General features: G+C 35.1%; 1 long non-coding RNA gene and 1 other non-coding gene across 3 annotated transcripts; both read right to left on the reverse strand.

Moving 5' to 3' along the window:
• Positions 1 to 1,170: 1,170 nt before the first annotated feature.
• Positions 1,171 to 19,362, reverse strand: LOC140698754 (uncharacterized). Of its 2 annotated transcripts, none has more exons than XR_012076648.1 (4): positions 19,175 to 19,362; positions 16,918 to 17,065; positions 12,724 to 12,814; positions 1,171 to 1,583 (listed from the first exon to the last, which is right to left on the reverse strand). It is a non-coding gene; the product is annotated as an uncharacterized lncRNA (long non-coding RNA). The 2 variants fall into 2 exon arrangements; XR_012076647.1 differs by lacking the exon at positions 19,175 to 19,362 and adding an exon at positions 18,821 to 18,890.
• A 4,517-nt stretch (positions 19,363 to 23,879) lies between these two features.
• On the reverse strand, positions 23,880 to 23,985 carry LOC116282118 (U6 spliceosomal RNA). The gene has a single exon (XR_004191594.1). It is a non-coding gene; the product is annotated as a U6 spliceosomal RNA (small nuclear RNA).
• Positions 23,986 to 24,202: the final 217 nt, after the last annotated feature.

Below are 24,202 nucleotides of genomic sequence, written 5' to 3' on the forward strand. Positions count from 1 at the left end.
TAATAATAATAATCTTCACTTTGCAAATGAGGAGACTGAGAACTACAAATATGGATTGACAGCCTAGAATCTCGTGGCTGGTCAATCTGTTGTACTGTGTTGCGTCTACACTACCTCAAGTATCCCATCTCAACGGCTTCTTGGCACGTTGCTTGTACATCTGCCAAGTGGTGTTATAACTTACAAGCTTGCAGCTTTTTCTTCCTCTTTAAATTGAAGTCTACAAGTATATGTCATTTCAAATTTCTTGCCACAGTGCCTGGCACATTATAGGTGAGTCAAAAAAAAGTGGCATGACTCATAAGTAGAAGAAAACTTGATCTAAAAGCACATTTTTAGGCATAGTGTCCACAAAATATATTGTGTTCTACCCCCAAAATAGGTATTTACAATGGCCCTATTTACTATTTTTTTATATTCTGGATAACAGAGTGGTGACCAGCAATATTGTTAGGGCAATAATATTTTACCTGACTCCAAAAGAAAAGGATTTATATTTTATGTATATAAATATATTTTATATATAAAATATACATATACTTATATATATATTTTATATTAAATATCTTAGGAATTTGAGCAATGTGAGCATGTGATATAATACTATTTGTAATTACTATGTAAAGAAAAGAAAAATCATCTCTGAATATATATTACACAGGGCAAGCTTTAAGAAGATTGCAGAAAAGAATTTGTGGGTCATTTGGGATCATCAGCAAAACAGGAATTCATAATATTCATACTTTATTGTTAATTAAGTAAAACATCTGTGAATTGGTAATGAAGTATACAGTTATCATTTATGGCTCTTAGATGACTGAACCTCTGTCTAAAGTCTATGACTTAAACAACAACTAAAAACTAGAAAAACATCCATTGATAAAGGAAAAAGGTAGGTAGGCAGTGATAAAAGTTGGCACCTAATATGTATTAGGCATGTTGTTATAGATGATTTACTCATTGTCACACTTGATTCTGACAACAACCCTTTGAGAAAGCTGAGTAAACTGGGTGTCACAGTAAGTTACTCATCCAATGGGACAGTGGTGGAGCCAGGATTCTCATCCAGAACTGAGTCCAATTGCTATAACCTTTATCCAATACTACAGTGCCTTCAGAAGAAATTTGATTTCTTTGGCCTAGAAAAAAACAATATTCCAAGCGCCTATAAATAGTATAAGGGGTATATATTTATGCACGAAATGGGAGTCACTTCTTCCATCAAAGCCTGGGCATGAGGCCGCTCTGTTATGCTACAACAGCAGAAGTTTCAATTACGTCATCTGAAGAGGACACTAGACTATCTTGCCTTGGAAGGTGGTGGAGTCTTCTCGGGAGATCAGATAAGGCTTTCAGGGCTCTCTCTCTGGAGATGAGGCGTCACCATGATGAAAGTCTTGTTCCAGCCCTAACTTTTGACTTTAGTTCAATAGGGTACTGTGTGTTGGCTGAGCATCCTTAAAAGACTCCGGGGAAGGCAGCAATTAATACTGCTCTGCTGTATAGGATAGCAGGACTTCTGTTGGAACAGCTGTTTGTTGATCCAGCTGACATTCTCTTTCATCCACCCATCCATTGTTCTCCTTAAACAATAGCGAGATACAAATGTGAGTTTTACTCACTCTAATGAAAAGGGTAGAGTTTCTCTCCCTATAAATATTTTCAAAAGCCTTGATGATTCATGAGATTTGCACAAATACATTTAGAGCTGCAAGTAAAGTGTATAAGGCATTTGGAGAATACTCTGCCCCTGGCATTAAAGGGAGGGGAGGACTCCTACATTAAAAATAACTCTGCCTGTGCTTTTAAGGCAAACATGCTCTTCATTACTCTCCTCCCTACCCCAACTCCCCCCTGGAAGAAATAAACATTATCCAAAACAAAACCTGACAGAAGAGAAGACAGCTTCTTGGGTGGGCATGAATGCAGTCTCGCCTGAAGCAAGGGGTACACACAAGATGACCTTTAAAATTTCCTTTCAACCCCATTATTCACTGGATTTATCTAAACATTGTTTGTGAAGGAAGGTAAAATATGGATGAGTTTTCAAATGAAGAAAGCGGCAAAGACTTACTGACTCTGTCTTGTTGCAAAAGGGAAATTGGATTTGTACCTTCATCTCCTACATGTCTCATTATTTCATTCAGGCATGCGGGGGATGTTAGCAAGTATCAAATTCACCCAGGAAGCTCAGCTTATACAATAAAAACAGGATGGCTGCACCTCTTCTGCTCTGCAGAAGTCTACATTTTCTTTTCAAGTTAGTAGTTGTTCTTGCTTGATATGTCTCTGTTAGAGGAGATTCCGAACTTTTAAAAATCTCCCTCTGGGCATTTTGCTTTTAGAGACACTTCTGAAAAGAGAGGCTCAAGGTATACATGAGATTTGACTCAAACACCTGTGGTTTTTCCCAAACATTTTCCAAGGTATCAGATCACAAAACCTATGTTTTGTTTAACTCCCTGTCTTTCATCTAGACACTGAATCACACTCATTTAGCTAGCTGTTTCTTATAATTCAAGATGCAGCTTGAATGCCACCTTTTCAAAGATCTTTCCTGACCACCCTAACCTGAAGTAGCCATGCAGTCACCATCACATCCAATGATTCCAAGTCTCTACCCTGAATTTGTTACCATCTTAATTATTTAATGTTCACATCTCTCAACTGGAATGTGTTCCATAAAAGCAGAGGTCAAGTCTGCTTTATTCACCTCTACACATCCAACAGTAACAACAGAGCTTACAAAGAGTACATACCCAATTAATGTTTGTTGGATGAATGAATGTTATGGTGCCCTCAACAAGAAAGACACTGCAAATGTCCAAGAATAATTTCACATTATACAAATAACATAGGCATGGAGAAACATAGATGAATATTAATTACTTGGCATTAAGTTTGTATTGATTGATAAGCGTCAGAAAGTTTGAGAAAACACAAAATTGGGGCGGATTTTCCTAAGATAGAACATATTAATGGCAAATACAAGGGTTTATTCTGATATTTCCCCTTTGTATCAGCAGAACTACTTTCCCTGTAGAAAAACCCAGTAAGTTTTTGGCATCTATGCTCTCCTCAAAAGTGGTCATGATCTCTTTTGTCTCCTTTTGATGTCCCTATCCTTTCCCTCCATCTAGTTTACATCTCCTTGGACCCAGATCTCTTGATTTAAACACTGCTCTTGAGTCAGTCACCATTTCTTTGAACAGATCTTAGTTCCATTTTTCGACTAAAAATTGTTCATACCCCTTGAAGTGTGTCTGCTCTTAGCCAATTTGGGTAACAGACTAAGCAGACCTGCTTTGGCTCCCTGAACCCTACCTTGGCCTCCCTCCGCCAGCAACCAGACTAAGAGACCTGTGTTTTTCTCAAGTCCCTGTAAATCTCAAGTCTTTTAAAGCATCCCTCTTCTTAGCTGATCACTCCTTGCATTTTCATCCTCTCTCCCACATTTGTCTCTTCCTTCCGTTTGACTAGCCAGCCATGTTCTATCAATCATCGGATTTTAAGTCATTCTTAATCTGCAGGATGAAGAGCAGTTTGGAAATCAAGCTATAACTTTAATATCTGTCTTAATCGGAGCTTATATCAAACTGTATTGACTCTGTTTACATTCACCAAGTATTTAAAAAATGTATTGGTGTCAATATTAAATATGCTTGGAAGACTTCCCTGAGGATAAAGCAGGAATTTTGTATTTCTTAAACTAGGCTTCAAATTGCACATTTCACTAACGGTAATGATTTTAGGTTCCTGAAAAAGCTACTTTTTTTTTCTAAAATTTATGACTAGTGACACCCATAGCATCAACATTTAATGGAACAGAATTGCAGCTAAGTGTCTCTTTAGCTGCACAACCAGGACTGGTGGCAGGGAAAACTAACACAACTTGATCATGGCTTTTGAAGTCTTCCAGTAGTTGGCTCAAAACTCTATTTAATCACATTTTAAAACTTGAATTTATGTAAGTATAGAAATATAATTACATAACAATTCCTTGGTCGCTTTTGGAAATTTAGAAAGTACAGATTAGGAACCCCCATACATACACACGCTTCCAACCTTACTTTCTAGCAAGGTTTCAACTATTCTGCTAAACTGCTTTCTCAGCCACGTAGACAACTGACATCTCACAGATACATCACGCTCTGCCTGCCCCAGCTCAGCCTGTTCCTTCAACATGAAAAACCCCTTTAAATTCCTTCTCTTTTTGAAATCATCATTACCATTCAGAGTCTAACTCACATGCTACCTTCTTTATCAGCATTGCTCAGGTCATTTCAGATGAACCCCATTTTCCTTCCTCGTCTCTGAACAATCAACTTCTCTCTCAGACTTTTAAATTTCCTGGGACTTGGCATGTGGACTTCATAGTTTGATAAGATTTAGGTTAGATTTACTTTTTTTTTTTTTTTTTTTTTTTGCCTGGATCAGGAGGCCCATGTTGTCATTTTCTTTCTCTTTTTAAAGTTTGGTAGTCGTGGATTCTTAATGCCTAGATCTGCTTATAATTAGGGGGATGTCAAATAGTGATATTCCAAATCCCTTTTTCTTCTGTATTATTAGTTGGAATACTTTTAGTAAGGAAAACTTTCCTCTTACTTCCCATTTGGTTACTACATGGTAAAGATTGATAGGAAAGGCAGAATAAATGTGTGATTTTTATTTCCCTCTTTACTTACCAGGTGTCAAATAACAAGTTGATTCACAAGAATCCTGCAAAGATGAACCTATGCTAAAAGACCACTCAGTATTAAAAGTATATCTAGGTGGTCCTGTATTATCAGATAAAATGAGAGAAGGTATCTAAAAGGACACTTCTTTTTTTAACATTTTCTATTGAGTAATAGTCACTTTACAATGTCGTGTCAAGTTCCAGTGTAGAGCACAATTTTTCAGTATATACAAGATCTTGTGGTAGCTCACAGCAAAAAAAGAATGTGACAATAAAAAGACGCTTCTAACAGCAAACCATTTTACTTTCCACATACATATATTCTATCCTTGTTTTATTCTTCATTTTCAGGGAATAATAATTTCAAATCTTTCACATGTCTCTGCTTACTACACCTTGGAAATCTCATCCAGTCTCATTATTTTGAATATAATTTGTATGTCAATAGCTCCCAGATTCCTAGCATTTGGATCCTGTCTGGACATTGCCCCCAGATTTCTGTTTCATGTACCTAACTCTTTACTTGGCCATTGACATCTATACTTAGATGTCTAATGGTTATCTTCTACTCTCCATTTCCAAAATCCAACTCCTGATCTTCCTCTACCCTTAAACCTTCTATACTCAGTTTTGTTTCTTTTTCCTCCGTTTTATTCAATGGTAACTCCTTTCCTTCAGTTTAATCAGGCAAAAAATTTGGAGTCACCCATAAGTCTCTGCTATCTGATATCCCTTGTTGGCCCTTGATTAAAAATATACCCAGAATATAAATATTTCTCATTTTCTTCACTGCTACCATCTTGGTTTAATCACCATCATCTCTTGTTTGAATTATACCAATAGATTCCAAAGTATTCTACCCACATTTGCTCTTAACTCCTACAGTCTAATCTCAAATGCAGAACGTTAAGATGTACGTCAGATAGTGTCACTGTTACACTGAAAGCCCTGTAATACCATCTCATTTCACTCAGAGTAAAAGCCACAGCCCTTGTAGTTAATAATCTCATCTCCCACTATTACAACCACACTTAACTCCTTATTTTTCCTTCAGCAGACAAATCACCACTCTCTTTACATCTTTTATTCTTTTAGCCAGGATGGCCTTTCTTCATATTTTATATGTCATTTTCTTTTACCTCCTTCATTCAACCGTAACCCTTTCTCTTATAGCAGTGACTGGAGTAGTTGCTCAATAATTACTTGCAGATTTCAACAGAAAGAGACTCATAGACATAGAAAACAAACTTAACCAGGGAGGAAAGAGAGTGGGGAGGGATAAATTGGGAGTTTGGAATTTGCAGGTACTAACTACTAAAAGAAATAAACAACAAGGTCTAACTGTATAGCACAGGGAACTATATTCTATACCTTGTAATAGCCTATAATGAAGACTATGAAAAGGAATATATATAGATATATCTATATATCTATATATCTATATATACACACACACACATATGTATAATTGAATCACTGTGCTATATGCTAGAAACTAACACAACACTTCAATCGACTACACTTCAATAAAAAATAATCCCCATAATAATGTCCTTGTAGCAATAAAAATAATTATTTGTAGATTTAACACATTAATTCTGAACTTGCTACTTATGATCTTTAATTTCCTATTTTCCAGTTTCAGAATGTTCACTTGGTTACTTTTTATAAATTACAATTCTCTTTTAAAATTCTTTCCTTTTTCTCCTACTTTGTTCAAATTTTCTTCTACTTTGTTCTCATTTTCTTCTACTTCTCTGGGTGTGTTGATCATAGTTATTTGAAAGTCCCTGTCAGATAACTGTAATATCTGAATCATCTGTGGGTCTATTTCTATTGCCTATTTTTTTTTAAACTTTCAGTCATTTGATTCTGGTTTTTTGTTTGTTTGTGGGTTTTGCTTTTTGTTGTTCCATGCCTCATACTTTTGACTTGATGGGTGAAACATTGTAGGGGCTCTTGTGATGGACATTTATCTAAAGCAGGTGAAGATTTTTCTGTCAGGTCCATGGGTAACTGGCAGATCACTAGAGTCCTGGTCAGACTTGGTTTTTGGCTTTGTCAACATAGGTCTGTTTAAATTTTGCCCTTACATAGAGTATAGCACTTAATCCTAGGATGGCACCCTTCTGAGGTAACGATTGAGAAATTCAAACATTTTTGCAAATGCCTCTTTATTTTGGCAAGGATTAACTTTAATTTCTGTCTTCTTGGTACCATGTGGCTGCTGAGAGTCATTCTTAAGCCTCTCAATTCCAGGTTATTTGGACTTTCATTCTCTATATAATAGAATTTACATATTATTCATGGGTATTTATAATATATGTTATTTTCATATACTTATGCAGTTTAGGAGTCAGTCAGCAGTTGGGAAAGGAGGATTTTAATGTAGATTTTTGGGTTTCTTCTCTGAACTTCTCCACTCTCCAGGCTTCTTCTCTTAAAAATCTATCATATCTCTCTTGGCAGCCCTGAACTCAAACTTCTGTCTGCTTAAGCACCATCTTTAAGTATTTTTCTTTACTAAAACTTGACTACTTCTATTAAAATAACGTAATTATTGTAAAAACTAATATTTGTGGACATACCTTACAGTTATCACATGTCATAGTATCTGATTGTAATAACAATCACATGCTTTTATTTGTTGCATAGCTTTGCCAAAATAGAAATTTTGAGTCAAGGTGCATGTTTTAAATGTTATTAGATGCTGCTGTGTTACTTTGCACAGTGCTTTCTTTCTCCAACTAGAAATATATTTAATTACTGCTTTCCCACAGCCCCTCCAGAAGAAAATGTGATTAACATTTAAAAATTTTAATGGACTGAAGTGGGTTAATGATAGAATGTCAATGTTGATTTGATGATATTTTCAGTTTACCCTTGATCTGAACATATTTCTGAAGTTTATTGGCCATTTGCCTATCTTTATGTGTGTGTTTTTTAAATTTATATTCTTTTTACATTAAATATTATCTCATTAATATTGATTTATAGGAACTCTTTGTGAAGAAAGGAATGTTAAGACTTTTTAAAAAAAATTCTTATAGTCTATTATTTTTATTTTAACTTTGCTTCAATGATCTTTCTATTCAAATTTTGATTTTCATGCAGTTATCTATTGATGTTGCTTTTTATGGCGTCTGGATTTATTGTCTGATGAAAAGTTCCCTTACCTTTTATGTTATATAAACATCTCCCTAAATTTACTACAATTCTTTTGCTTTTTTACATTTATATTTTAATCCTTCTGAAATTTAATATTTTGTGCTGCAAAGTTGAGATTTAATTCTTTCATTTTAAGATGTATAGCTATTTATACTAAGATCATTGATTAAACAAATTATGGTTTTCTTTCCACAAATACTTGGATTTATGTGACTATTTTTTAACTGTCTCCTGTTCTTTCACTTTGTTTTCGGTCCTTGCTTATGCTAATGACATACTGATTTGATTTCAACAAGTAGAAGAGTAAATTTTATATGTGATAGGGTATTTACTCTCATCTCTATAACAAAATGTTTCTTAGAGTTTATTACATATTTATTTTTTCTGTATGTATTTTAAAATAATTTCTCCATTTTCTTTTTAAAGTTTTGAATTCTTAATGGAATCACATTAAATTAAGCTTCTCAATTTCTGTTTTATTTTGGGTTACTTAGACCTCGCCCTATGTATAATATCATATCATACCACATAAATATTAATATATAATATATTTATATATTATATGTAAATATTATATAAATGTAGTTTCAGAGTCTGTCAGCTGTTGGGAAGGGGGGATTTGAATGTAATTTTTGGGTTTCTTAATTTAATCTTAATATGTATTGATTAATATTAATGTATTTTAACTTAAGGGAATATTTATATTTTTATAATATTGTCTTATAATTCAGGAATAGAGTACAGACGTCATTGAGTCTTTCTATTTATTCAGGTCATTTATTTATGACTATTGAAAATATTTAATAACTTTACCTTTTAAAATTTATTACAAGAGGCGTTACAGTGTTACCACTATTGCCAACAAGGCTTTATATATATATATATTTGAAATATAAATATTTTTGAAGTACACATATTTCAATGGTTGTTAGAATAAAGAAAAATAATATAAAATAGTTTTCTTTTATCCAGTTAGCTCATCAGATTTTTCTAGTATTTATTATACATTTTGTAGTGTTTATTTCAACTATAAAATCATGCAACTAGAGATGTTTGTCTTTTTGTTTACAAGAATTATACAGCTAATTGGTTTTATTATTGCATTGGCTTATTTGCAATGCTGTATACTTGGGATGTTGGTCATTCCACTATTCCCCTTGTTTTAATGAGAGTGACCTTGGCATTTTAATAGTTAATATAAGGTTCATTGCTTGTTTCACTATGGTAAAAATTTGCCACCATATCTAGGTAATTACTCTTCAATTCTTAAAATAGTTTGTATTAAGAGTGGCTACTGAATTTTATGAAATGTCCCTTAGATCTATCTTAACATAAATTACATGTTAACTGTCCCCTTTAATATGTAAATACAATACATTATGACTAAGAAAACTATCAAAACAATTCATACATCCAAAACTTATAAAAGTAATGTTACCTTAATGAAAAAAGTATGATCTTTAATATGCTTTTTTAAATGGGCTCATACTATGTTTAATATTTTTCTAATCTTACTTTCCCATTTAATGACTTAATGCCCATCTGTTTCTTGCTTATAAACACAGCTCAGCATTACCATACAGGTGGCTACATCATACAGCATGACATGGATAGATACCATAATGTATTGTGTTGGACATTTAGGTTATTTGAGGTTTTAGCTATTTAACATTTTTTAAAGATATTATTCAAGGATGTTTTGAATAACCTTGCAACTGGAAATTTACAAAATATGATTTTAACTGATTTAGATAGTTTATTCATAGTCACACAAATATTTAATTTCTTCCTTTTCTTTCTCAGTCATAGCATATGCAGTTTTACTGTCAATATTTCAAAACTGCAAATTTCCTATGAATCCCTAATGCATGATAGTCTGTTTAAAAATTACTAGCCATGAATGGCTACTTTTTTTTTCCTCAGAAAATTTTATAATTATACATGTTTGTTGGGCTTGAAATGATAAGATTTCCATGTATTCTTGTCCTTAACAGAAGAGCACTGAGGTGCAGTCTGAGAGGAAGAATATGAGGGACTGGGGAAAACACTCTGTGTGTGAAGTGAAATGGGGTGAGGTCACCGTCAAAGAATCTTTCCTCCTCAGGAAAGTTCCTCCCCCTAGAAACTGTTTTCACCTCAGGTGATCATCTCCAGCCTTCCCTTGTCTAGATCCTTTTATAGAAGGTGATTTCTAGAACAGGTCAAACTAGGTAGTTAAAAGACAATATGGAACTTTTCTAAAAAATAGTATGTATAACTTCTGAAATAAACTGAAGGTAACAGTCGGTCATTGAGCACCAGGATTATAAAAACGGACTTTGTCACCAAAATCATATGATTTTGAAAAATATTTTCAGTCTTTCTCTACATTGTGGAATATGGCTAGCCTTGGAAATCAGAGAGACATAAGTTCGCAGCTTTATGTGTAAAACACAAAGTCTCTGAGATTCAGTTGTTGGATATAAGATGAAGGTAATAATACTTACCTTGCAAGGTGAATGTGAAAACTAGAAAAACAATATGGAATGTTCTTTGCACAGTATGGGGCACTTTGTAAGTGCTCTATAAATGGTGACCCATTACTGACAGCACTGCTGTTGGTAATAATAATAATATTTAAAACATGTATAGTTTACAGACTAGAAAATGTTCAGACTTTTACTTTTAACTTTTTAAGGATTTGTATTACTTATCTAGCTACTATTTGCTTATACGCATTAGTATTCGACCTGGAGAATGTCTTGGCATAGTAGATTATTGATGACAATGTTTCCTGTTCCACTTTTTGTTTGGAAGCAAGATTAATTTATATGCTGATTAATTTGGGGGGGCTGGGCACCTTACTCCTCTGCCTTTGTCACAGATCTCATTTGTTTGTAATCAATTTCTCTTAACCTTTATACACCCAAGGAGATAGCATATGAATACATTACTTACTCGCTTCGTACTTTCACTCATAAGACAAATAGCTAATGGATAGAATGTGAAAAAAATTAGGTGAATTATGACTTCTTTTGGAATCATGACTTTCAAACTTGTAAAGATTAGTGTTGTAAAAATACTTGCTACTGATATTGTGTGTGTATATAAATGAAAAGATGGATATAATACATATTCATGGATCATTAAGTATGTATGTAACTAGGAGGATGGTATATCATAAAAGCATTTTCTCCCTGCATAAAATGCATGTATCAATTTAAGGTAAAGAGAAGACCTCTCAGAATGACTGTATATTTTTTTGAACTCAGACTCACTACTTGGTTAATCTAAGGTTTGGGAATGCATTCCTGTCATGATGCCTTTCAACTATGAAATCTTTGATTGTAACACTGTTGAAATTCTTCTTTCAATGATGATTTTATTACATCAGTTAACAGACAGTTGACCTTGAGTGGTAGGGCAGGGGTACAATATTATAAATAAGTGATATCTTGAGAGTCTAATATATTTCATAGTGGACACCATGAATGGATGTAGCTCAATGCTGACCAGGATTCTGAACTTTTTAAATGACATTAGATCATCATAATTTTATCTTAGTCATCTTGTAGTCTTGTGAATAATCATCAGCAGTTCTCAGAATTGGTATATTTCTTTTTATTTTTTGTCAGTAAAGTTTTATAACTAGATGATGACAAAAAATGATTCAGGGAAGTGGAAGGGTTACTAGATGGTAATTTGGAAGAAAGAAGAAGAGTAAGGAAATTAAGAAGGAAGAGAAGAAGGAAGGAAAGAAAGGAAAGGAACAAAGAGGAGGGAAGGAAAGAATTAAAGAATGGAAAGACATGGAAAAAAGAAAAAAGGAAGGAAATAAACTAACAGTCATTTTTTACTGTCTCTGTCTAAGGCTAACACATTGCATGACACTGGATCCTCACAGCATTATGAGGAAGGAATTTCCCCCATTTTATAGACACATACCAGTGCGGTGCCCGTGCAAGGAATGTTTGATTCTAAGGGGTCACTGATACACAGCGTGAAGTTCCGCCAAATCCTCCACACCTTGTTTCTTCATTGGTTTGTATTTTTGGCTTGATTTCCTGTCTTTTCTCCATAACCATCATGAGCACACTCTGTGGGCTAATTTTAGCCACCAGGATTTAATGTTACTTTTAACTCTAGATGGCTAGGCAGTTAGGTAATTTTGTTTCCCTGGTGGCAGCCTGTCAGGGTAGTGCTGATAAGGCCACTGTAGCAGGAGGTCACTCACTTGCCAAGGGCTCCAATCATTTGTCTTGGTCACAAGCTACCTTAACTGAAAACACAAAAACAAAGTGGCAGAATACCATTGTGGGTGAGACTCTGGCTCGGGACCCAGAACAACTGGGTTTGAGTCTCAGCTCTGCTCCTTAAGGGATGGGATATCCTTAGGAAGATTGCTCAACCTTTGAATACCTCAGGTTTTCTCTTCTCTAAAATGAGGATCATAATAATATTTAGATCATAGACTGCTTCTAAGCATTAAAGGAGTTAATATGTAAAATGTCCTGGCATATAACAAACACTGATACCGCCTTTATTATTATTTTCCATGAAGTTCATTCTAGCTTTAGAATTCAGTAATTCCAGGAGGTACCCCAACTGTATGCTTACTTCTCCTCTCTTGAACCATCCCTGAACTCCAACCGCATCCACCCCCTTGTTCTTGCAGGAGGCCACTGTCTTTGTATGTTGCTGCTTCCCAGCCTGGGAATTAACTCTGAAATCATATTCACCTCAGCCAAAGTTTTCTTCGTAAAGTTAGCTACCTCCTCCACCCCACCCCAAAGAAGGCAGATTCATAGCTCCTATGCCTCTCTATCATGATCATCTTTGCACACATTATAAATGCTGTCAACTCCCCGCCTCCCGCCGGCCCCATCTCACATACACACCTGAAAGGTAGCTATTTGAGGACAGGAACTACAGTACAGCGGGCTCTTTTTGCCTTCAGGGCACATGTCACAGTGCCTGGTACCCAGGGGTCTGGCAGTAAATGTCAAAAGAATAAATGAGTTTACCGCTTTTTGGAGGACAGCAGTCCAGGGGAGATGAAGTAAACGAAGCCTAGGGACCCAGGGGATTGGAAGGTGGGTGTGCATCCTGGCACAGGCTTGTGGGAACAGTTACCAGCCTATTTAGCTATCTAATAAAACTAATACTTTGTAAATGCCTTCTCCAAACAACTAGTAAGCACTGTACATTTGACATCTCATTTAATATTTACAACAAACTCATGCAGTATATGTTGTTATTAATCCCATTGTATTGATGAAGAAAGAGGCTCAGACAATTAAATAGCACAGCTATGACTTACTGAAGCTGGGACTACAGCCCTGATCTCTCGGACTTCAAAGTCCATGCTCCATCTTCTAAATGGATCCTATACACACGCTGCCTTTCAAATTGATAGATAAGGAGTTTTTTTTTATACAAATATTTTATCTTGTTTCAACAAAGAGTTGAGACATCTCCTGATGGTCAAATCTCTTTTACAGCCCAGGATAGTCTGGGGCAGAATGGGGGAGTATAGATAGGGAAAGTGCAGGGAAATATGATTGTCTCTTCTCTCTTAGTTTTTCAAAAATCCAGCCCGCAGTTCAATATTTGCACATTGCTTTTTAATCTCCTCTTTTATTAAAAAAATTCAAAACATTTAACATATCTCTGAACTCAGGGAGAAAACACATTTATATTTTTAAAGATTGAGGCAACTCCATTTGGCTTAAAGAAAGCCTCCAAAAACAAATTAAATGCAAGACAAAAATTGACAACTGCCATCAGCTCCTTTGAGAATCATTTTGGACGGAGCAGATTGTCAGCTTTTAAATCCCAAGCAGTTGGGTTAGGATGGAAACCCTACCTCACTTGACCATGTTTTATTTATTTATTTATTTATTTATTTATTTATTTATTTATTTATTTATTTACTGGCAGAGACTCAACCCTAGATGCTAAACAACCAGAACTTCATCTTCTAAGAGACCCGATGTGATATCTTAGTCTGTGCAAATGAGGATAAGGTGGTGAAGAATGTGAATGGATGTCTTGGTTTGAATATTTTCCAAAGGTAGAATTTCTGAGACTATTGAAATCCTGCTAGACAAGAATTATTGCCTATGCATTTCCAAGCTGAGCAATTTAAGATAGATTAGAATGAAACCTCTGTGATCAGAGCTGCTAACAAGGAGGCTTCTCACCAATAAGCAATATATTATGATAGTCTTGAGTGGGGGAGGAGGTTGTGGCAGCCCGTTCTTTCTGGCATAATAGGAAGTGGATCCAGCATTTTGATTCCAAGTCACCACTCCTTGCCAAAATAGGGTACTTTGCAAAGGCTATCAACTTTTGATTCATTCCGCTTTTGAAATCATGTTGAAGGAAAGGAATTTTCTTCAATTGCCAGGTAAAGAAGAGTGGGAGGTGGAGGTGAATTTCAGGTCACCATGATGGGTTAGGAATTTGGGCTGGAATGTGGTCTTCCGGATGCCCAGTATTTATCATTTTACACCCTTCAGCATGCTCTCTGCTATTAGATGCTGGTGACTTCAGCATAGGACAATCTAGAAGCTTTCTCCATAGCTTGTGAAACTAGATCTTGCTCCTCTGGGAAATAAGCAGGGGTTTGTGAGCTTGGGCATTTATCTCTTGCGATCAATAAGTACCACCGTTCATTCTTCTCTTTATTGAAGAAAGATCCTGCAAGAGATCATGGTAGCATTCTCCAGTCACACTTCTCTCACAGTTCATGAAGAGGAAAAAAACTCCACTTCGTCTATAGAAAAATCATTGCATAAAACCCTGTGTTGAGTTACCCAAGTTATCACCTTCAAATGTAAGATTTCTTAATGTTTGAGCACTCCTTGTTTTCTCAGTTTTATGTGAAATTATTCATATATATTACTATACTCTCATACAATTTTATTTTTTGCTTATTTTATGATTGGTGATGATTTATTGCTTTTGCTTTATTTCCCTCTATTTATTCTCCTGTAGTTTTTGTTTTAACTTCAATGTTTATCTTTACTTTACTTACTGATATTAGTGACAGATTCTTTAATTTCAGGTACAGTACATTGATCATTACTGAAAACAACTCTATATCAAACTGACCTTCCTAGAGAAGGTAAACAGAGCTCGTTGGTTTAATCATTGCATTCCACAACGGGAGATGTCACTTAACCAGCTTTCCTCTCAGTGCCAAGAAATCGGCTCAAAGTATTTTTATTCAGATAAGTGAACATGCTTGTCATAGCTTACTTATGCCTGTTAAATCTTTCTATGAAATATTTTACAGAGAAATATGTAAATATTTTGACTGCTTGTGCCATTCTTTTTAGACTGCTTTGAAGATTACACATGAATCTCTATATGAGACAAGAAGGAAAAGCAAGTAGAAATTTCTTAATGTAGCATTTTTCATAAATGAAGACAGAAAGGCTAAAGGAAATTTTTTTTAAATGGAGTCTTAATGTAAATAGCCAAGAAGAATATTATATACTCTATGAGTTGGCCTCAAAGAGATACCAATGTGATGGAAGTACATTATCAGTTTCCAGGACAACACGTCCTCTTACCCTTTCTCATTGACAGCAGATAGGTAAACCAGGGCTTAGGAGTAGAATATTTGCCAAAAATGCGTTAGCACAGAATTTGTACATAGCAAGACTTTTATGAGTTTGCTATAACTTATGTGAACAGAGATCTATAAACCAGCCTTTAATCTTAGAAATACATATTCTTTACAACCAACAGTTAACAGATGTGATATATTCTGAAAATAGAGTAGAGAAAAGTGAGGGAATTTTCTCCAAGCAGCTCTCATTAAATGTAGAAAGTCTTTGTTTCAATTCAGTTACTTAATTTTTGCTTTTTTTCATGATTATTGTTGAATAAATAAGATAATATTGATGAGATCTGAAGATCAATGTCATGGAATAATTGCACTGGTCCCACCAACTGAGATGACATGGTTGTAGATATTTTTAATCATCCAATAACCATATCTTCCATTTTCTCCAATGGAACACATTGAAAAAATGGAATTTTATTCAATTTCAGAGGTTATACACGTAAATATATGACTTGACTGAGGAGAGCATTCCATCACTAATACTTGCTCATGACAAGAGCTGAATAAAGCATCAGTCAAGATTCCTGGTTTGAAGCAATAGAAACCATCTCTGGCCTTAACTAAAAGGAGATGCACTGGGAAAATAGCAGGGATGCTCATAATTAACAATTGGCTGGTATCCTCAAGCTTAGAAAATGGAGCTTGGCAGGCCAGGCTGCAGGAAGTGCAGTGAAAGTCACATTGCAGCAACTGTCTGATCCATGGGCTGTTGCGATGGTTAGAATCATCCAACTTCCTCATTCTTTGTGTTCTCCATCCAAGATTCAGAGTCCCAGAACAAAGGCCTTATCAACAAAGCCTAGCTCATTGGCCTGTCCTGTGGTACAGCCAAGAGCGGTAGAGGAAGGCCCCAGCTTCTGTGGTTTGAGATGGGAACAAGCACTGGGAATTGTTTTCCGACTATGTTGGCACACAGTGAGGAACTGATAACAATAGTGCAAAGTGGATTATGGTCAGCTGAAAAACGACAGATGTCTACTCCGAATAAATCTTGGCTTGGAAGTCAAGATAGGTTTTTAGATTGGACTATTTTTATCATTGAGTTTTGTGAGACCTTGGATGAGTCCCTTTTGCTGTCTGTTCCTCAGGCTTTAAAATGACAAATTTAATCTAGAGCAAGATTAGCAGGTAAATGGCACTTACATTGTCTTTCTACTAGTTTGCATAGCAGACATTACTAATCAATCACTGCATTCTGGTCTCCTGAGACCAGACATGACCTCAGAATCCTTCTCAATATAGTATTCTGGCAGCAACTACTAAATTATTCGAGTTGACAAATGAGATAAACGTTGCAAATATCCCTGAACTAGAGGTTAATTACATTTTTTAAAGTGTTAATGTTCTTTCAAGTTCCAGGACTAGGAAGTATTGTTAGTCTAATTATTTCTTTAAAAATTAGAAGGAAAGTAGACCAGGTGAGAATAGATTCATAAAGTAGTGAATCCAGTAATACCTGATTGAAGGGAAAGAAAATATTTTCAAACTTGACTGGCTTTCATTATGAATGTGGTGATGTTGAAGGAACACTTTGTTTCATTGTAGAATGTGCTGTTCATCCTCTGTCATCAATCCAAGGAAGTCCTGAGCTCATAAAGACTATCCTTTGAACAATAGAAAAACAAGATATTGGTCTGAGGTTTAAAACTATGAATTATATTATTGAGGGTAAATGAATATAACATTATATTGTTAATGGTAAAGAAATTGCCATTAACCACAAATTATATTGTTAATGGTTAAGAAACTACTATTTAAGTAGTCTTTTAAAATTTATAGAATACAGAATCTGAAACAGGTCAAAAATCTATCCTAGAATTCACTGTGATATGTTAATAGCAAGTTTAGCTACTGTGACCAAATAAACATATTACTTTAGTACTGTTTTGTTTGTTTATTTTAATATTGAGTCTTTGTATTTAGATCTTTTTGAAATATCTCAAGCCACTATTTAGGCTAGATGGATTTGCAATTTAGGGCAAGTAACACCAGATGGAATGACTACAGTCAGGAATCGCTAGTCTCCAACTAGTTACCGCATCCCTTCTCCACCCAGGAAGTTCCATTATCTTCCATTAGGCTTTGTATTCATCTACGCATCAAAGTTTCTTTTTGGAATGATAATGACTTGTAATATGTCCTTGAATCATGCCAGGAAATTCTCTTTCTAATTCTAGGGAAATTCCTGGTACCAAGAAACCACAAAAAGTCTTCTAAAACAATTTTTGGACACTGGCTTTCTGTAGGGTACCTAGAAAAAGGTTAGTTTCACAAGTCATCCTTCCTCTGTGGTTCCTGTGGTAAATTGCAAAAGGACCCCAAACTCTTCTCTTTCCTGTATGCATGCCTTTAACAATGCAACTTATATCAAGAGGCAGAGTCTATTTCTCTACCCCTTGATTCTGGATTGGCCACATGTCTTGCTTTGACCAAAGGGTTCTTAGCAAATGAGACACAAGCAGAGTCTTGAAAAGTGCTTACATTTACACTTTGGAGTTTATCTTCATGCTGTTTGGGGAAGCACTGAGCCCACCAACCATGTGAATTAGCTTGTGCTGGCCTTCTGGATGATGAGAGATACATAACCAAGTTACCACCATCCCTCTAATTAATGTAGAGTCAGTCATCAGAGATGTCAGTGAGGCCTTCCAACATCATTCAGCCCCGTCTGCCCTGGCCCACTATGAGCTGCCCAGTTAACTCTCAGAATTATAGGAAATAACAAATCTTCAGTGATTTAAAGACATTAAGTCTTGGGGTGGTTTTTTAAGTGGCACAATATGCCCCAGTAGTTGCATTTAGTCTCCTCATCATTCACCCAGTGGTTTGCCTCTCCGCAGAGGGTAATCTGTAGCAACTCCTCAGACGTGCCCACCGTCAATGAAAGGAAAGCATCCTTAGAGTCATTCATGGGAAAGACGACTAATACCCTTCCCATAGTTTTAAAAATAAAACTTTGGGCTTTTTGGTTTTCATTATTTTAGATCCAGGGCATTATTTTTTAAAATGAAAACATCAGATGTTGAAATTCATTTTTTAGCACAAGCCAGTGATACGGGTGGCAAACACCTTAACATGTATAATGAAAACTTTATAACATCAGCAAATTTCAAACTATTGCAAAAGAAGTAATTTCTCAACTGTTCAGGGTTAATGGCCACATGGATTTGGTATGGCATTAAGGAGTGAAAAAGGCAAGGGAGACCAAAGTTGTCTCAAAGAGAGAGGGAAGGAGCCTTGTAATATTTAAGCTGCACAACATCGCCCTGATGGGATCTAAAGGTCAATTTACTTTTAGAATTTATAAAGTTCTTTGAGACATTTTGCTCTAAATCCTACCTTTCTAAGCTGTATCTTACCCTATATCCCAGGGCCAATAGATTCATGTCTTCCCTCCTCTATCTTCCAGCCATTTCTGACAATGCATCGTCTGTTTCCCCTGGGAATTATTGTCCTTACATAGAGAGTTCTCCCCAGAATGTTCATCTGTTTTGACTGTGGTACTTGGTCCCCACTCAAAGTTAGATAGTTTGTTTATATATGTACAGACAAATGCATGTATTTATGTCATGCTTCTCTGTTGTTTCTCTGTGTGCTTGGAAATGGTTTTCTGGTGGAAAATTGGCCAGAGACATGTTTGGAAGGAATGGCAAAGTATGGTACTCTATGGTCAGAGAGATCATGCCTAAATTATACATCATATCTGTACTTACAAAAATGCTTTTTTGTTTTTAATCATCGTATTTCAGTAACGTGATAGTGCTTTGGGGCACACAAATATGCTGCTTATGCAGTTCTGGAGTTCTTTGGTCTAGTATTGTGATGTCAGCTCTTTCAATTGTTGCATCTCAGGAACCGTGGAGCAGTTGACAGAAAGTGCTCATTTCATGATGAGGCATATGGTAGCATGGGTGGTGCATTCTTTAGAATCAAATACCCAGATTCAACATAGGACCACAGTGTTCCCTGCAAGGTGGGAATAGGGTCACAATGGTTCCTATGGCAGCTGGGTTCGAATAATTACTGGTAAGAATTCGCCTTAGATTGAAAGTATTAAATGATCAAGAATAAGGCTCAGACAAAATGTCTCATCATTTTTAGTTCATCACCCCTTGGGTGTGATATGTAATGTACAGTGTTTTCTTTACAGGTCAGTAGATTCCATGAATACTTCTATTTTTGGATAACTCAAATTTTCTGCAAATTTTTCCCTCCAAAATAAGTATATCAATCGTTTATTGAAAATGCTACTGACTAACTCTGGGCAGTAACTTGTAAAATCCATTGAATGCTGAAACAGAGGCGGCAGGAGGCAGAAGTGTCTCAAAGAAATATATTCTCTTAACTCCTTGTTAGGACTGCCTGTATCAATAGGGAAAAAGACTAAAAAGGATATTCTGTGTTAACAGTGGATAAAGCAAATTGGGTCCCATAATTAGTAACTTGGAATCCCTTCTGCTTCTCAGAAGGACAACAAAGAAAAAGGAAGAGGTATCTGGAACTTTGGAATGAGATCGACTCTAGCTGACCATAATGAGCTGATAGGATATGTGAGAAGAATAGCTCTTTTCTGCCTGTTACTAAGAAGACACTCCAAACCTGGCTTCTAGTTATGAATGCTCTTATCAGTATCTGGTAAAAACTGGTTAAAGCATTATTAAGCAAGAACCTTGGCTCTGCCTGGTGTGATAGCTTAGAATCAATTTCTCATCTTCCCTGATTCTTTGACCAGTCAGTGGGAACAGACTTGGATTTCAACATGATTTGTATCCTTCAGTGAGATGTTTGCTTATAGGTATCCCTAATGTATACAATCAAAATCAGTCTTATGTTATCATTAAACCTGTCCAGTATTTGTGTGGGAATTATGAGGAAATGAGCTGCCCTCAAGGAACCTTTCAGCCAAGGCCAAAGTTTAGAATTACCTTCTACCCTCCCAACTGTCTCATAGGCAATGATTCTATTTCAGTAGCTCCTAGAATGATAACAATGCCAAAAGTATATTGGTGATTCCATATTTACTTTTTTCCATATCTATTTACTGAGTATCTTGTGTAGCATATGCAAAGCACTGTGCTGGTGCAGTTGGGTTCAAAAGGAGTAAGAGCAAAGCTTTGACCTTAAAGCAGAATCAGTTGAAGATATGGCGTGGAACCACCTTTTCGCCCTTAAGGAGGGTCTGGTTGCCAATTAAGTGGGGATATGGTGTTTATTAGCTTTGAGGATCCAGTCTATCTCATCTTAAGTATAGAGCATGTCTCAATCCTGCCTCTTGAAACCATGATGCACTCATTCAAAACACAGTTGTTTTATTGAACACCTATCATTCTTCATTCATGTATTTGTTCATTTAAGAAATATGTACTAGGCGTCTATTATGTGCCAGACCCTGTACTAGTCTCTGGGGATAGAGCAGTGAACAAATTGGAGACTAATCCCTTCGCTATGGAGTTTTCATAACAGTGGGAGAAGACAGATGGTAAAGTGAAAAAGTTAAAATACAGTAAGTTATATGAAAAAAAAATCTGTGGAGACAAACAAGCAGTGCTGCAAAACACAACAGCACTTTTTGTGGCTATTGTTACCGTTTGAGGGTAGTTTAACTTAATTATGTGTATGTATATACACAGATATGCCCATATATATATATATGTATGAATATAATCATATTCATGGTCCTCATAGATTTAAAAAATTTTTTCTATTAGCTTGTCTCTTTTCCCCTCTTTTTGCCTCCCCTATTCCACGGCATCTCTTTACTCCAAATAACCCATGTTAACAACCCATTATATATTCTTGCACATTTTAGCTAGAGAAATGTTAACAATATTGGGCAAACATTTCTTCCCCCTGAATGTTAAGGAGACTATTGCTGGAGCTTCATCCGTAAATATGATCCTTATTTTGTACATGAGATACCCATATTTATAATGTTAAGAATGTATCTTTCTGTTCCTTTTAATTAAATTTTTCAAAAAAATATGTTCTAAGTATTATCAAATGTATTTTTAGTGCCTATGGTGATGTTTTATGATATTCCTTTTGAATGTATCAATATGGTGAGTTATACAATCAGATTTTTCTAGTACTGGACTATCTTTGCTCTCCTGGAGTAAATCCCAGGGTGTTGATTGTGGTGTATTAATCTTTTCCCCCCAGCGTTATTGAGATACACTTGATATCATGTAAGTTTAAGGAGTACTATGTGATGACTTGACATATATATACACACATACATCAAAATGAATACCACAATAAGGTTAGTCAACACATACTTCACTTCATATAACTACCATGTTTTTGTTGTTGTTACGGTGAGAACATTTAAGATTTACTTCTCTTAGCAATTTTCAAATGTACAATAGGACATTGTTAACTATATTTACTACACTGTACATTAGACCTCCAGAACTTACTCCTCTTATAACTGGAAGTTTGTACACTTTGACCAACATCTCCTTATTTTCTCTGCTCCCAGTCCCTGGAATTAACCAACTTTTTTCTATTTCTATGAGCTTGGCTAAATTTCCACATATAAGTGTTGTTATACAGTGTTTGTCTTTCTCTCTCTGACTTACTTCTCTTAGTATAATACCTTCAAGAGTCATCCATGTTGTCACTAATGGCAGGATTTCCTTTTGTTTTATGTCTAAATACTATTTCATTGTGTGTGTATATAAAATCACTATATATACACATATATTTACATACATATATAAATACATTATATTTTATATACTTAAATTTTATTTTTAAAATCATATTACACATACATTTATGTAAACATATTAATATATGCATATATAATACATATAAATTTATATATTAACACATATGTTTATATAATACATATAAATATATTAACAAATTACATATACATATGTCATATATATACATATATTCCACATTTCCTTTATCTATTCACTTATCAGTATGGTGCCTCCAGCTTTGTTCTTTCTCAGGATTGCTTTGGCTATTCAGGGTCTTTTGTGGTGTTATACAAATTTTAGAGTTGTTTTTATATTTCTGTGAAAATCACCATTGGATTTTTGATAGAGATTATTGACTCTATAGATTGCTTTGGTGTGAGTAGTGTGGACATTTTAACAATATTAATTCTTCTGGTCCATAAACATGGGATACCCTTCCATTTTGTGTATTCTTTAATTTCTTTTATTTATTTCTTATACTTTTTTGTGTATAGATCGTCTCCTTGATTAAATTTATTCCTAGGTATTTACAAGATTTTTGATGCTATTGTAAAGGGAGTGGTTTCTATACTTCTTTTTCAAGTCATTCATTGTTAGTGTATAGAAATGCTACCGATTTTTGTACGTTGATTTTTGTATCCTGAAACTTTACTGAATCTAAAACATTTTTTGAAGAGTCTTTAGGATTTTCTATATATGTGATCTTGTCAACTGCAGACAATTTCATTCCTCTCTTCTGATTTGGATGTCTTCTATTTCTGTTTCTTAGATAAGTATTTCTGGCTAGGACTTCCAGTACTGTGTTGAATAGGAGTAGTCACCGGGAGCATCCTTCTCTAGTTCCTGATCTCAGAGGAAAAAAACTCTCAGCATTTCACTGTTGATACCATGCTTGTCATGTATCCACTCAGCTACTCTCTGCCTTTTGATTAAAGAGTTTAGTCCATTTACATTCAAAGTAATTATTCATCGATAAGTACTTACTAATTTCATTTTAGTAATTGTTCTCTGTTGGTTTTGTAATTCCTTTGTCCCATTTTTCCTCCCTTGATGTCTTCCTTTCTGATGATTTTCCATACTGGTATGCTTTGAGTCTTCTCTCTTCATCTTGCGTGCACCTACGGTAGGTTTTTGCTTTATGGTTCACTTTACATGAAAAAAGTCTTATAGCGATAAGTGTAATTTAAGTTTGCATACAAAAACTCTATTCTTTTATTCTTCCTTCTCCCCATTTTATGTTTTTGATGTTATCATTCACATCTATTTATATTACATATTCATTAACAAATTATTGTAGCTATAATTATTTTATTACTATATCCTGTAATCTTTATGCTAGAGTTAAGTGACTAACACACCACCATATTACAGTATTAGACTTTTTAAATTGACTATATACTTACCTTTACCAGTGCATTTAATATTTTCACATGTTTTCATGTCACTAATTAGTGTCCTTTCGTTTCAACTTGAAGAACTCCTTTTAGCATTTCTTGTGAGGCAGGTCCAGTGTTGAATTCCCTCAGCTTTTGTTTGCCTGAGAAAATCTTTATCTATCCTTCATTTCTGAAAAACAACTTTTCTGGTAAAGTATTCTTAGTTGGCAGTTATTTTCTTTCAGCACTTTGAATGTATTACTACATGACATCACCTTGGCCTGAAGGGTTTATGTTGAAGGATCTGCCTTATGGGAGTTCCTTTGTAAGTGAAAAATATGGACTGTTTCATGAATTTCCATGTCGTCTTTGTGTGAGGGCCATGCTAATCTTCTCTATGTGTCTCCCATTTTAGTATATGTGTGGCCAAAGTGACACTGTATTAATTTTCTAATGTTCTCTTGAACTCTGTTTGTCAGTATTTTATTTAAGGTTTTATGTTGACATTCATAGATGAAATTTCCTTATAGTTATTTTTCTTGTGCTTTTGATATTAATGTTATGTTAGCTTTATAAATACAAAATGGAAAATGTGTGACTTCTTTTTCTGTGCTCTGGAAGTGACTTTGGAATTAATTGTCCTTTAAGTAATTGG

This window comes from Vicugna pacos, chromosome 10 (assembly GCF_048564905.1).
Source record: "Vicugna pacos chromosome 10, VicPac4, whole genome shotgun sequence".
NCBI lineage: Eukaryota > Metazoa > Chordata > Mammalia > Artiodactyla > Camelidae > Vicugna > Vicugna pacos.